The sequence below is a fragment of the Amblyomma mixtum genome, chromosome 2, assembly GCF_055824585.1.
Source record: "Amblyomma mixtum isolate Tamu chromosome 2, ASM5582458v1, whole genome shotgun sequence".
Lineage (NCBI taxonomy): Eukaryota > Metazoa > Arthropoda > Arachnida > Ixodida > Ixodidae > Amblyomma > Amblyomma mixtum.
In genome coordinates this window covers 194,844,249-194,859,193 of record NC_143013.1, presented here as the reverse complement: position 1 = coordinate 194,859,193, position 14,945 = coordinate 194,844,249, and positions in this window count along the sequence as shown.

Here is a 14,945-nt window from a genome sequence, read left to right as displayed (position 1 = left end):
CGAAATCAACTTCCCAGTGAAAGTGTGACGGTGTACGTGGAGGAAATGGACAGACTCTTCCGACATGCGTACCCAATCATGCCAGAGGAGAGGAAGGTGAGCTTTCTGATGAAATGGGGGAAGGGGCAGCTGTTCGCCGCCCTGGTTCGAAGTCCTCCAGCGACTGTAGCTGACTTCGTAAAGGAGGCGAGCCCCACCGAAAAGCCTCTTGACATAAGTGCCGGCAGTACGACGGCAAAACAGCATCGACACTCACGGCCACTGTGGAGGAAGCTAGGGCGAATTTGACAGAATCTCTACGTGAGATTGTTCGATGGATCGTGAGAGAACTGGCCAAGCTCTTTCTGGTCAAGGAACAGTGTCAGGCTAGCACACTTGCTGACGTTCTTCGAGAGGAGGTGAAGCAAGCTCTAAATACGAGTACACCACTACGTGTTCCCGGTCCTGTGCTGCCACAGTCCGCCATTCTCAGCTACACCGCCGTCACACGTCTTTAAGTTCCATCCCAGCCACACACACGTTACGACGCACCTGCCTCCTCCGCTACATGAACTGCACCTTGCCAGCCGAATTCTGCACAGCGGTTAGGAGGCCGCAGAACGGATGTCTGGAGAGCACCTGACAATCAGCCACTGGGCTATCATTGCGGTGAGGCTGGACATGTTTGGTACCGCTGCCCATACTAGGAGATGGTCCTTCGAGAATTCCACGTCGGTTGTCCTCGTCCGATATATGGAGAACGACTTCGGGAGATGGCGGATTATATCTCGAAAGCGGACTCCGTACAGCGCCGTTTCTCTCGATCCCCATCTCCACGTCGCTACAATTCCCCAGAATGACGCCAGTCTCGGAGTCCCCGTAGGGGAAACTAGATGCACGAGCCTGGGAAGGTGCGGCTGCTTAACAGCAAAACTCGCGAGATCCTCCATCGCCGCAAGACAGTTCTCAACCAATGCCGAATTCCGTAGCCTTTCTGATGATTCATGAGCCCACGTACCTCAAGTCTAGCCGATGTCCTGACGCACCCCTCCATGGTCACGACAGCTTTCCTCGATGCTCAACACCTAAGACGCACAGCGGCCGAGACCGAATGCCTCGACATCCCCAAAGTAAGAAACCATCCAATGCCGACTTAGAGAGTTCGGCTGACAGCACCGATGTAACCGCGGTGGTGGATACCGGTGCCGATTATTCTGTGCTTAGTGTACAATTTGCCGCGGAGCTAAAAAAGGTCGCAACGGCTTGGGACGACCCACAGATGCTTACTGCAGGGGGACATTTGGTCACACCTACGGGAACGTGCACGTCGCGGGTAAGCGTGCAAGACCAAATATTTCTGGCAACGTTCGTATCGTTGTCGAGTGCTCCCTGGACGTCATACTCGGCATGAACTTCCTGACCGAAAACGGTGCCGTTATTGATCTCCAATCGCAGTCCGTCATGTTCTCGGCCGAAATGCCATATTCGTCGATAGTGTTCTCGTAGCGGAGCTGCATATTCTAGACGAACACTTGACCGTGCCATCACGTTCCGGTGTAATGGTAACCGTCGGCTCAAAAAACATACGGCAAATGTAGGGTGTCGTGGAAAGCAAGCAGCTGTTGCTACTGGACAGAAGAATTTCCGTTGCCAGGGCGATTGTGTTCCTTGAAGATAGCCAGGTGAATGTTCTCACCAGTTTCAGCAACGAACACCAACACCTTAACAAGGGGACGACTGTGGCGTATATTGACGCTCTTGGTGAAATTAGGTGTGTACATAGTTTAACAACTGCTTCAACAACTGAGCACGTTGGACTTGCTGGTGTTAAGTACGACATTAACCCAAGCCTGCCTTCGAGCAGCGAGGCAAAGTGCGGGAACTGCTCAATCGCTACTGTGGTGCCTTCGCGTCCTCGCCACGGGTCCGGCGGACGCATCTTGTGAAACATTGCATTATTACAGATGATACTCTTATACCACTCCTACGGTCACCTTATCGAGTGTGTACCAAAGAACATGAGGCTATCAGCACACTGGTCAAAGAAATGCTCGCAAACGACGTTATTCGCCCTTCTAGGAGACCGTGAGTAGCACCTGTAGTGCTTGTCAAGAAGAATGACGGCACCTTGCGGTTCTGCGTTGACTACCGTCGGTTAAACAGCACTAAAAAGGATGTGTATCCGCTGCCCGGAACTGACGAGCCTTGGATCGCTTATGCAACACCAGATATTTCTCCTCCATGGGTATTGAAAAATTGAGGTATACGAAAGATACCGTGAAAAGATGGCATTCATCACTCAAGGCGTGTTGCACGAGTTTCAGGTGATGACATATGGTCTTTGTTCGCCACCCGCGACTTTCCAAACGGTCATGAACACCGTTCTTGCGGACTTGAAGTGGAAAACTTGTCTGGTCTACCTGGACGACGACATCATTTTTGCCCCGTCATTCGAGGACCACCTTCGTCGTCTCGATTAGGTATTGCAGGCCATAGCGTCATCAGGCCTTACTCTGAAAGCCGAAAAATGCCATTTTGCATATGAAGAGTCAGTTTTTAGGCCATGTCGTGAACCAAGCAGGGGTCCTTCCGGATCCCAAAAAAACATTCGCCACTGCCCATTTTCTATCGCCGCGTGACCAGAAGGAAGTTCGTCGCTTCCTCGGACTATGCGCGTATTACCGCCGCTTTGTGGAGAACTTCTCTACAATTGCCTGTCCCCTTAGTGAACGGACGAAAGCTCATGTACCGTTCAAGTGGGAACCACCGCAGCAGACGGCGTTTCAAGATCTTCAATGCCGCCTGCAGTCATCCCCGTGCTGGCGCACTTTGATCAGCTTGCAGACACAAGGGTCCGCTCCGATGCGAGGAACGTTGGGTTAGGCGTTGCCTTAGGTCAGGTTCATCGGGACCAACAACGTGTCATCGCCTATGCCAGCCGCGCACTCTCCAAGACAGAAGCCAACTAGTATGCCTCTGAAAAAGAATGCCTCGCCATCGTGTGAGAAGTTTCCAAGTTTAGACCTTACCTTTATGACCGCTCCTTCAATGGAGTGTCCGATCATCACGCACTATGCTGGTCGACCAATCTCAACGATCCTATAGGCCGGCTCGCTCGTTGGAGCCTTCGACTTCAAGAGTTCGATTTCACTGTCATTTACAAATCCGGTCTCACACAGGCAGACGGAGGCTGCTTATGTCGTGCGCTCCGGACTACGCTGCTGATGACAATGAGGTATTCCTGAATGAATGCAATTCATACCAAAGGCATCGCCGAGCACCAGCGCGCCGACTCCGCTCTTTTTCTCGACATCATTCGTTTTCTTGGAGGTGCCAGCAGTACAATTCCTAAAGCGGTCAGGCGCGCTTTGTCGATTCTCTGCGTACGCAACGGTGATCTGTTTAGGAAGAATATCGCTGCCAACACTAGGCCATACTTGCTGGTCATCCTCGTGACCCTACGCAATGAAATTCTTCACGCCTGCCATGCTGAACCAGCTTCCGGCCACCTTGGTGTCACTAGAACACAAGCCAGAATTCAAGAAAAGTACCGATGGCCTCGCCTGTGTCATGATGTGGAACATTCCAGAAACGTTCCACAAACTCATTCAATAAATCTGTTTTCGTAGCACCATTACATTGTGGAATGACCTACCCTATTTCATAGTTACTGAAATAGAACCCAATAAATTCAGGCAGTTATTAAGAGCACCTTAAAGGGACTGAGCAATTTTGTCATGTTTTTGACTGTGTGCATGTGTGTTTCTAATCTTTCTCCAAGTTGTTCTGCAGCTGCTGTGTTTTTCTTATGTTAATACTTTTGATAATGTTGATAAAGTAATGTTGACCATGAACCCTGCACTTTGCATTTCTTGTTGATGTTACCAACCACTGTATTATGTAACGACTGCTCCCCCCCCCCCTTATGTATTGCCCAAAGCCAAGGGCCCTTAAGGATAAATAAATTATGATGATGATGATTACGTCCGCACTTTTCAGAATTGCCAGCGCCGTAAGGTTCCGCCCCTGAAGTCAGTCAGATTCCTCAGGTGCACTGAGCCGCGTTCGCAAGCGTTTCAAGCCGGCAAGGACTTGCATGTACCCTTCCCTACATCAGGCTCCGGAAAAACGTGGATAATCGTAGCTACTGATTACTGCACGCTTTATGCAGACACAGCATCTCTTCCGAGTAGCACCGCCATCGAATTAGCCCAGTTCTTTGAGCATCAAACCGTCTTACGTCATGGTGCTCCACAAGTTTTGATTACGGACAGAGGGGCTGCCTTTTCTTCTGAGCTCCTGCACCATATTCTAGTTTTCAGTCACACCAGTCACCGTAAGACCTCTTCTTATCGTCCCCAAACTAACGGACTGACGGCATGTCTAAACAAGACGCTTGCAGACATGTTTTTCAAGTTCGTGGATGTGGAATACTTGACCTGAGACGACGCCCTGCCCTAAGTCACGTTCGCGTATAATACAGCCGTGCAGGAAACCACCAACATGACACCGTTTAGCCTCGTTTATGGACGCCAGGTGACGACAACACTCGATGCCATGCTGCCTCATGACGGGGACCAAACAAATGACAACGTTGCATCCTTCTTACAACGCGCCGAAGCTGCACGCCAACCAGCACGGCTTCGCATTCAGGATCAACACGGGAGGGACGGGCAACGCTACACCCTATGGAGGCATCTTGTTGAATACCGCCCGGGTGATATTGTCTGGGTTTGGTCCCCAGTACGACAACGCGGCTTAAGTGAAAAGCCCTTAAGCCGCTATTTTGGCTCCTATCGAATTGTGCGACGCCTTGGAGCCCTGAATTATGAAGTCGTTAATCACGAAACTGAACAATCTCGACGCCTCCGCCGTCCTGAGGTTGTCCACGTGGTTCGTTTGAAGGCCTACTACGAAAGGGCGCACTAACTCCTCTCGACACTTTTAACATCGGGTCGATGCCTTAGAAGGAGTGGGGCTAAAGACGCCAGCGCTCGTGAAGACGAAAGTGCCAATCAAGAAGAAGAGGAAGCGTGTATTGTGAAAGTGTTTTGGAAGCGCACGTCCTGAGCTACGCCGTTGTTGACCTACGGCCGCTTAATACCAACGTGACAATATGTTGTAACGACATTTCATTGACGATGGGATATCGTGATCACAATTTAACTCGCGTTTTATTCATTTTCATTGCACAGCTCAGTCTCACCTTACAACTCCCTCGACCAATCCTGAGTTAACATGACAACTCGAACGGCTCTTCAATTCATTCATTTCATTTTAATACCTTAAAGACCCGCGGGGGGTATTACATAAGGGGTGGGTAAAAAACAGTCAACTGAACAAGTGTTATGTTGAAAAAAGGTTGGTAACAGCTTCAGCAAATGTGGAGGGCCTTGAGATGGTAGCAATGTCATAGGAGAGGTCATTGCAGTCTAAATAAACACGGTGCAAAAAAGAAGCGGCACAGGTAACAGTGCGGGCACGTGGGCGAAACACTTGGAAAGGATGACGACTCATATCGTCCGTTCCAAAGCTGTAGCGTTAAAGCATGAGGGGCACAATGGAAGTCCAGTCGTGAAAGGTAGGTTACGGGCCTTTACTCTTTTGTTCCGAAGATTAAGTGTCGGCTTCTGAGACGGAGTGCACGAAATTATGAACTAGATACCGAGTACCGGCAGTCGGTGTCATGCGATTTCTGTTACTCTGCCACAGTGATCATAGGCACAATGGGGACATGTTAGCTCAGGACCACTTCAAAGCGACAGGCAAGTGGCATTCAAATGCAGTACAGCGGCAAAGGCCGCCTGTGATGGACGCTTTCCTCTCCATGTGCCGCGCTTTGTCCACACAAGCTTCAGGGGTAAATTTTCAACGCTTCCAAGCAGTTTGTGTGCGCTCCCCGTAGCGTAAGCGGCCTTTTCTTTTCTTACAATCTCACAGATTCTTTGCGGCCGGAAGCTGAAAGCGGACTTCTAATTCAGCTGGGGATTTTGGTTGGGTAGCAAAGGATAAAATATTTATGCTTACTCCATGCCCAGAAACAGAGCGTGTATGCGCGGGAATCACCCAACAGGCGGCTCACTACGTGGCCCAACTCGCCGACTCCAATTGGGTGCACCGAAGCAACACTGCTGCTCCGCAAATGTCGAGTCAGAGTACGTGGCGCCTCTTCCCCGCCCTTATTGATCCAGCACAAACCCGTACTGAGGTACAGAAACACCTTCAAAGAACTATACATAACTTCACTGGAGACAAAGCCAAACTTGCCGATGCACTCCAAGACAAATATTTCAGCATACTCCACGATCCCCGTGGTCAGGCGTACTCGTATGTAGGTTCCGAGAACGCGGATTTGGATCAACCGTTCCAGCTCCACGATCTAAAAGCTTCCCTGGCTAAAATGAAGCGAGGTACAGCACCGAGCCGGCACAAGGTGGCGGTAAAGCTTATTGCCAACCTCCCAGATCCCGCCTACGAAATTCTCCTCGATTACTTCAACACTATCTGGAGTGGAGGCACAACACTCCCCATAGATTGGAAAAGGGCACTAGTAACTTTCATTCCCAAGCCAGGTAAAGCCATTAACACCGACAACCTCCGGCTCATTCCCCTCACTTCGTGTGTGGGGAACCTGATGGAGACTATGGTCAGCGACAAATTGTCGGCTTTCCAGGAACAGCAAAACTTTTTCGCAGACACCATGTACGGTTTACGATCACACCGGTCCCCACATGTCCTGTTGCAACCTCACAAGGAGATTCTCGGCTCCGTCAAGCACCCCAGCAATGATAAAGTATTCGTCGCACTTGACCTGCGGGGGGCTTTCGATAATGTGACCCACGAGATCAACCTATCCCACTTGTCGCAAACAGACTATGGACGCAATACTTTTGATTATATCAAACAATTCCCTACAGATCGCCAATCCTTTATCCGGGTACAAGACACAGAACATGGCCCATATGAACTTGGCGCACGAGGTACCCCACAGGGAGCTGTCCTCACGCCCTTACTATTTAATCTGGCCATGATGAAGCTCCCTACCCAATTGGCTGAGGTCGCGGGTGTGCAGCACGCTCTGCATGCGGACGACATCACCCTCTGGGCATCACAACAGTCGGTTGGAGTCATCTTGACCAACCTGCAATAAGCGGGAGCTATTGTCGACGAATACGCTCGTCGCTGTGGTCATGAATGCTCCCCGAGCAAATCGGAATTTGTGCACGTACGCCCTAACACAAAGTGCACAACTAAAATTGCCCTTTCCCTACTTAGCCGACCGATACCCGAGCACGAAGAGATCCGCTTACTGGGCCTTTTCATTCATCATAGGCGCAAGATGGACACTACCCTAAACAAGCTACGTACGGTGGGGGACCAGGTGGGTCGGATGCTCCGCCGGGTTTCCAATAAAAAGGGGGGGGGGGGGGGGGCTACGATGCAATGATGCCCTGTGGCTGGCCAATGCATTCCTAACCAGCCCGATTTTATATTCGGCTCCCTACCTCCACCTACGCAAATGCCTTAGAAGTAGTTCTCCGCAAGATTTATAAGAGTGCGCTCGACCTCCCCATAACGATGTCCAACAAGCGTCTCCTCGTTCTGGGGATGACCAACACCTTTGGGGAGTTACGAGAAGCTTATCTTAGCAATCAATACTTGCGCCTGAGCAAAACGCCAGCAGGGAGCCGCCTTCTGACCCGCTTACACATATCCTGCGCAACACAGACAGAAGAACGGGTCCGCATCCCTGAATCCTGGCGCCTTGCTGCACTCCAGGTGCGACCCCTTCCGAAGAACATGACTGCAGACACCCATGATGGTCGCCGCCTCGCGCGGCGGAGGCTATTTCTCAACAATATGGCCATAAGGAAGGTCTCTACTATGTGGATGCGGCCGGCCCACACCGTGGGGGTTGCTAAACGACGGTCGTGATCCACCAAAACATTACAGTTCAGGGCCTTACTTTTCGTGCCCCAAACATTACATTTGTGGAAGAGATCGTCATTGCACTGGCCGCCGCATATTTAGAGCCCCGAGTCATTTTAACGGACTCCGGGGGCGCCTGCCGCAATATTGAGGAAGGGTATACTCCCTACCCTGCTTTCAAAATCCTCCACGCAAGCGAGTACACAGGGTTTCCGGCCGATCGTACCATCGTGTGGGCTCCGGCTCAAGCGGGTCTTCAGGGGAACGAGAGGCGGCCGACGCTGCCGCCTGCGCGCTTAATCACCGGGCATCGCCTCATCCGCAGGCAGATCCGGAATTCCATTTCAATCCGGCCACTACCTTTATTAGAGATCACAACTCTATCAAACCTTTCATGGCCTCTATTCCCCTCACTGAAAAGGCCTCACCAGGTGGAGGAGCGCTGGCTTCTCCGCCCCTATACCAATACTCCACTGCGCCCAGCAGTGCTTAAGCACTTCAATTCTTCTTTCTTGGGCGCGTGCCCGCACTGTAAGGAGGAGTTTTCGGACACCTACCACATGGTGTGCGCATGCCCTTCCAATCCTGCATACCCACCCCACCTCCACCCCACTCGAGAGGACTGGGAAGCTGCCCTGCGCGGCTGCTCCGAACTCCATGCCCACCATGCAGGCATTGGTAGCTAGAGCCCGGACCGCTGCGGAAGCTACAGGGATCCCGTACTAGGGATCCCTCCTAGTGTTTGTAAGGGGCGGGCCCTTCCGGCTCACCCCATCGACCTCTCTCTGTATATGTTGTTTTTGTTGTAGCCTACTACAGAATGGCACATACCCACTCTGGGGGATCGGCCAAGAATCGGGTGGTAAAGGTTGGTATTCACCTGTACGTAGTAATGGCAAAAGGAAAGCACACGGGAGAGGAACACCGGGAGAGTCTACCACTAGAACGGCAAGGTGAGGATGAAAAAAAAGAAACAAAACACAAAACAAAAAATAATAATAATAATAATTATAAATAATAATAATAATCATCATAACAATATACATATATAAAGGAGTTTGGATTGGAGAGAGAGTGAAAGAGAGAAAAGAGAGGATAATTCGAAAAATAATGAAGCATAAAAAGAAAATAATGAAAGCTTTAGTAAGGTAGTCGATGAGATTCCAGCAAGAAATTTTTAACAGCGTCACAAACAGACCTGTGGCTGAACCCAAGTGTGGTGGCACCAAATGATAGCAAGTGTGGGCTGCTCAAACTAAGGCCAAGTTGCTGTAAGGGCAACTCCAGCAGTCTTCTACTCAAAGAGGTGAAACGACGACAATGGAGCTAAAAATGATCGATAGATTCAGGCTCACGGCAAAATGCACAGAGGGGAGATAACGCCAAACCAGATCTGTGCAGATAGAAATTTGGAGGGGGGATGCGGCAGCGCAACCTCGTCAGAGATACTTCTAGCTGCCGAGATGGACAAATTTTCCTGCTCCAGGAATATTTCAGATGCTGATATTCCACCGATGTTAAAAGTGTTGTGTCTTGCACGCTTAATAACGCTCGTCGCCGGAACCTAGATGCTGTGATATACGCTGTCGCCGGGATGATGGGCAACACAGGGCCGCTTAGGGAAGCCTTTGCAAGGTTATCCGCGATCTCATTTACAGTCACGCTGCTGTGGCCGGGTACCCATATCAAGTGAGCAAGGCTCAAATGCGAAGGAAGAAGCGATAAAAAAGTGCTTAAAGTGGGACAGTCAACATGCGATGCGAGGGACGAACACAAAGATAAAGAATCGGTAATGACTATACCGCTGCAGAAATAGAAGGACCAAGCTTGCGCAGAGCAAGAACTACTGCCAGAAACTCAGCTTGAAAAATAGGGGTGAAATCCGGAAGGCGCAGCGAAAAGGACCAGTCTAAACTCGGACAGTAAATTCCCACCCCTGCATTTTCGTTGAACTGAGAGGCATCGGTTGCTATTGCAATTTTTGTAGGTAGGGACCTTAAATGATTCTCTAATAGACCATTTAAAATACGGGGTGGTAAAGGTTTCGCGTTTTGAGGAAAAATGTCGAAAATATGTGGACAGAGGACCCACTGCTTAATGCTGGAAGGATGTAAATCTGCACGTTTAAAGGCTCAAGCAGCCTTTGCACGAACACAACCTGTGGGGTATGAAAACGTGGCCAGTGGATACCAAAAAAGGAGGGGGGCTGGCAACAGAAAATGCTTTGCGAACGGTGAAAATGGGAGTCAAAGATTTTGAGGAAAGTCTGCACAGTTAGAAAGTGAAATCGGGATAACAGAGGAGGAATGCGGGCCTCAAGGCACAGCACATGGGTAGCCACGAATTTGGGGACGCCAAGGCACATCCGAAGCACCTCCCTCTCCCAAAGGATGAGAGGACGAAGTTTGTATGAAGCCGAGCCTGAAAACAACACAGAGCCAAATTCTGAAATTGGCCTAACATACAATACGTAAATCATTAGGAGCGTATCCCTGCGCATGCCGTACCTGTGACTACATAACCTCCGTAGCATGCCTGCGGCACGAGTCCCTTTTACAGTAACATGTTCAATGTGAGGCCGCCAGGTGAGTTTGTCGTCATAAATGACGCCCAGGTATTTTAGGGAATGAACTTGAGGTATTGGTTGAAATTTGCATGAAAGAGAGAGCCCGACAGGATCCTGTAGAGGAAAAACAAGGACGGCACACTTGTTAACATTTAATGTGAGGTGTAAACTGCTCAACCAGTGCTCAAGAGAACTCAAATATGATTGCAACTGATCATAGAGGGAATGTATATGAGGCGCAGCCGCAAAAAATGCTATGTCGTCCGCATAGACGTAAGTGCGAACATGGTGGTGGAGAGGAATGGAGCTCAGAAGAATATTGAACAGCACAGGCGAAAGGAGAGCTCCTTGCGGAACACCTCTCGTCTGTTCGTACCTCTCGGATTTTACCCCATTATGGACGCAGAAGAATTCCCTGTTATAGAGAAACGCAGATATCCAAGCAACTAAATATTCTTGAAACTGGAGGGACTGTAACCTGTGTATTAGGATGGAATGCTCTACACTGTCATAAGCTTTAGAGACGTCGAGCGTAACCAAAGCAGCATACAGGCGTTGACGACGAGCTAGAAGAATACGACTCTCAAGATCTACATGTGCATTCCATATCGAACATCGCGGCCGGAAGCCGAGTTGACACGGGCTGAGAATAGTTCTGCGGTCCACAAAGGCAGAAACCCGCATAAGTAGCATCCTTTCTATTAATTTTTCTAGGTTTGATGTTAGAGAAATAGGCCTAATATTTTCCAATTCATAGCCTCCACCCTGGTTTTTAAGTAAAGGGATCACCTTGACCAGCTTCCACTCAGAAGGGATCCAAGCGTGTTTGATAGAATAGTTGACCAGGTGTAACAAAGAGTCCGGAGACGCCTCAAATAGAATCTTGAGCATCTTTGAAGTAACAGCATCAGGACCGGGAGCAGAAGCTGGTAATCTTTGAACAACTTGAGAAAGCTCCGAAAGAGTGATTTTAGTGAAATAATTATCTGGCATCCTTTGCGCAAACAACATGGGACGTAAAGGAAATAGAGACGAGAACCGCTTATGCAAGCCCGCGGCAATTGATTCAACCACCTCGATAGCTTCCTTTGGTGACATAACTAATGACTGTAAATCACGAGAAGGCAGGACCTGTTTTCTGGACTGTAAAAAGCCAAATCATGCCCGTCGGTTGCCTGACTTTGAAAGAAAATCAAAATGTTCAGAGTCATATTTCTCTTTCGCACGAGAAACTGTGCGTTTAAAGGTGGCTGCTATGAATTTATAATATTTCCAGTTATTTGGGCATTGGTTATAAAGAAGCCTTTTCCATGCTGCCTTCCTCCGCCTGTAATCCCTCGTATAGTCCGCGTTCCACCAATGATTAGAGGGATTCCCATTTGAGGGCCGCACCAGGAACTCCGACTTTTTCCGGCAAACCTCTAAAGCCAGGCATATGCTTGTTGACTGGTGATCTTCGGCGATGTTAGAAACTGACACGAGGGCAGAGCGCAACATCGTATCAAATTTGTCATAAATTACATGCGTCCGCAACGGACGAACCGCAGGTGTTACACGCCATAAGATATCAAAACGAACAGGTATATGGTCACTTGAGGAGCCGCAATCAACAGTCGACCAATTCATTATGCCAATTCCAGGACTGGTGAATGTAAGATCTAAAACAGATTTAGACTGAGCGCAAAGGTAAGTGGCTGATCCAGAATTTGAACACGTAAGGCTGTTATCAGAAACCCAGTCCCAAAGGCGCTTCCCACATAGGTTTGTGCGGTAGCCCCAAGACACATGGTGTGAATCGAAATCGCCAGCCATGAGAAGTGGGTTTTCACAGCTAGCGAGAAGCGAATCTAGCGGTCTAGTATCCTGGACTCCATAGGGGAAATAAACATTTACTAAGGAAAATGGGGAGCACCCAGGAAGAACAAAGTCTAATGCCAAAGTCTCGCAGTCAGGGGACATTAGCTGAAAAGATACCTTAGCCTTGTGGCAAAGTTTTGAAAAAAGTAACGTTAGCAAACCCCCTCCTTGTGACTGGCGATCTAGGCGAAACGAACGATAATTTTTAAAGTGAAAATGTTTGTCGGCTGAAAGCCACGTTTGTTGAAGAATAATGACATCCGGATTAAGCTGGGAAGAAATACAGTGTAAATCTGTTGAAGCTGTACGAATAGAGCGACAGTTCCACTGCAAAACTCGCAACGACGCTATGGTTTCGAAAGCAGAGCAGCAGCAACTTCCTGCTCTAAAATGGTGTCCTTCGGCATATTGCCAAGCTGCTTCTTCTTTGATTTGGATTGTGAACGAGGAGAAGTAGATGAAGAAGATATCGGGGACCCGCTACGCTTTAGGACCCGCACACCAGGCTCCATCATCTCGGAATCGGAGATAACTCCAGCGTCACTGGAAGTACCCGAGGTAAGAACAGTGTTGGGTGCAGAAGTTTTTTCCTGGGGATGAGATGTTGCAGACAGAGAAGAACGGACAAGATCAGAGGTAATTACATTCGATAGAGAAGCCAAACTGGTCTGCACAGCATTAGTGAGCTGGGAAGCGAGGACGTTGGTGAGGCATTCCGAAACACTTGCAGCGATTTTCTGTACCATTTTTGCCATGGACGCTTCCACAGCAGACGCAATTGCCTGAATCAGCGATGAATCTAATGTCATTCCCTGACGAGCGGTCACCCCTGCATACCCGTAGGCCCGTTCCTTAATTTCCAGTATAGCTTCTCGGCGCGAACATCGTTTCCGGTCTACAACCTCCAGGATCTGAATCTCCTGCGCACGAGAGGGGCCGTTGGAAGAATTAGCGGCGTGGGCGCCACCGCAAAGGCAGCACTTCTCGTTCTGCTCAGAGCAAGTGCTCGTAGCATGATCTTCTCCACAGTGACAACAGCGCAAGGTGGATTTACAACCGCCGGCGCTATGGCCATAGCGCCAGCAGTTGGTGCACTGCAGAGGCCTAGACGACAACTGGTCAACCCGAAAAATTAGAGGCCAGGCCTTTATTTCACTGGGGCAAGACGTGCCGGCAAAGGTGGCAATTACCGACTCAGTGGGCACCCGCATGTTGCCAACATCTCGGTTACAGCGGTGCACAGCAACAACACCTGCGGTGGACAGTAGATCAAGGGTCTCAACTGGAGACAGCGAAGAGTCGACGCCTCGGACAATGTCCTTCGTGCAAGCCAGATGAGGCGGAATAAAAGAGCTTACCCGGAGAGATGCGAAAGACTAGGTAGCTAGGAGATCTCTGACGCAGGCGAGGTCTGAGGACCTGCAGAGAATACCGCCGCGTCCAAACTGGCGGACCTCACTGATGGCTTCATAATGAGAAGTGGCTGACTGGAGCGCAGCCCGAACAATTCCAGGATTGGTCATCTTGATGGCGCCACCATCCTTAGGCACCAGCGCAACCGGGATGCAGCGGACGCCACTGCGCAAAAAAGCCTCCAATGGCAAGACTCGTTTCCTCGCCTTCCTCATCCTCGAACAGATTTCTTAAAAAAAAAAACATTTCATTGCGAACGCACAAGCCACTGAAGGTAAGCAATGCTGTGTATGGATACAATTTTAACTACACCACTTAATGAAAACTACGAGAATAACACGTTTAGTCCATCACATGTGGGACTTGAACTTGATACAATACAGCTTGATGCGGCCACTTAGACAGCTACGGCGAAAAGAGACACGCCGGGATGTTTTTTATTGGTGTTATATAAAGGGCGCTTCAGCAAAGACCTTCCGCAATATATAAAGGTAATATTTTTGTGTTATAAGAGCGCGTTGTGGGGCGTAGAACCGGCAGCGGGGCTGTGCACCTAAATACAGCTAACACGTGATAACAAGCAGAATCCTTAAATAATCTTGAATATTTAACTTTTTACCGATTACTTTAGGATCCTTAATTTTTGAGAAGCCTGTAGCCAACCGCAAGTAATATTGGTTACAGTTTTTGGTCTTTCGAAAACAAGGCTACACTCTGCACTGTGACCGGAAAAATTTTGGCCGGATTGCGCCAAATTATATGCGCAGGCAAAGCAACCTATTGAGTGCACTTAACTCGTCCAAAGAGCCAAAACATGTCGAGACAGCAACAAGTGCAATCGAGTTTTCGAACAACTAAAAACTGGTATGCATATTACTAAGGCTGGGCTCCACGTGCCGCAATAACTAAGCAGCCTAACAATAATGGCTAAAATGATAAGTATACCATAATATTGTTAACTAACCAGCTATTTGAGACGTCTTGGCTATATTCTGGAGTACGGCACCACCACTGACCATGCAATTCCAAAAAATAACCATTCTAACCCAAAAAGCCTACTTTAAAAAATTGTGGGATACCTTAAGTTAGGCACCCTGCATGATGTTTCGTATACAACAATGGCGCTGCTACAAAGGAAGAAGCATATCCAAAGCATATACAAAGCATACAAAGGAAAAAGCATATCCAGTCTTCATGCGCG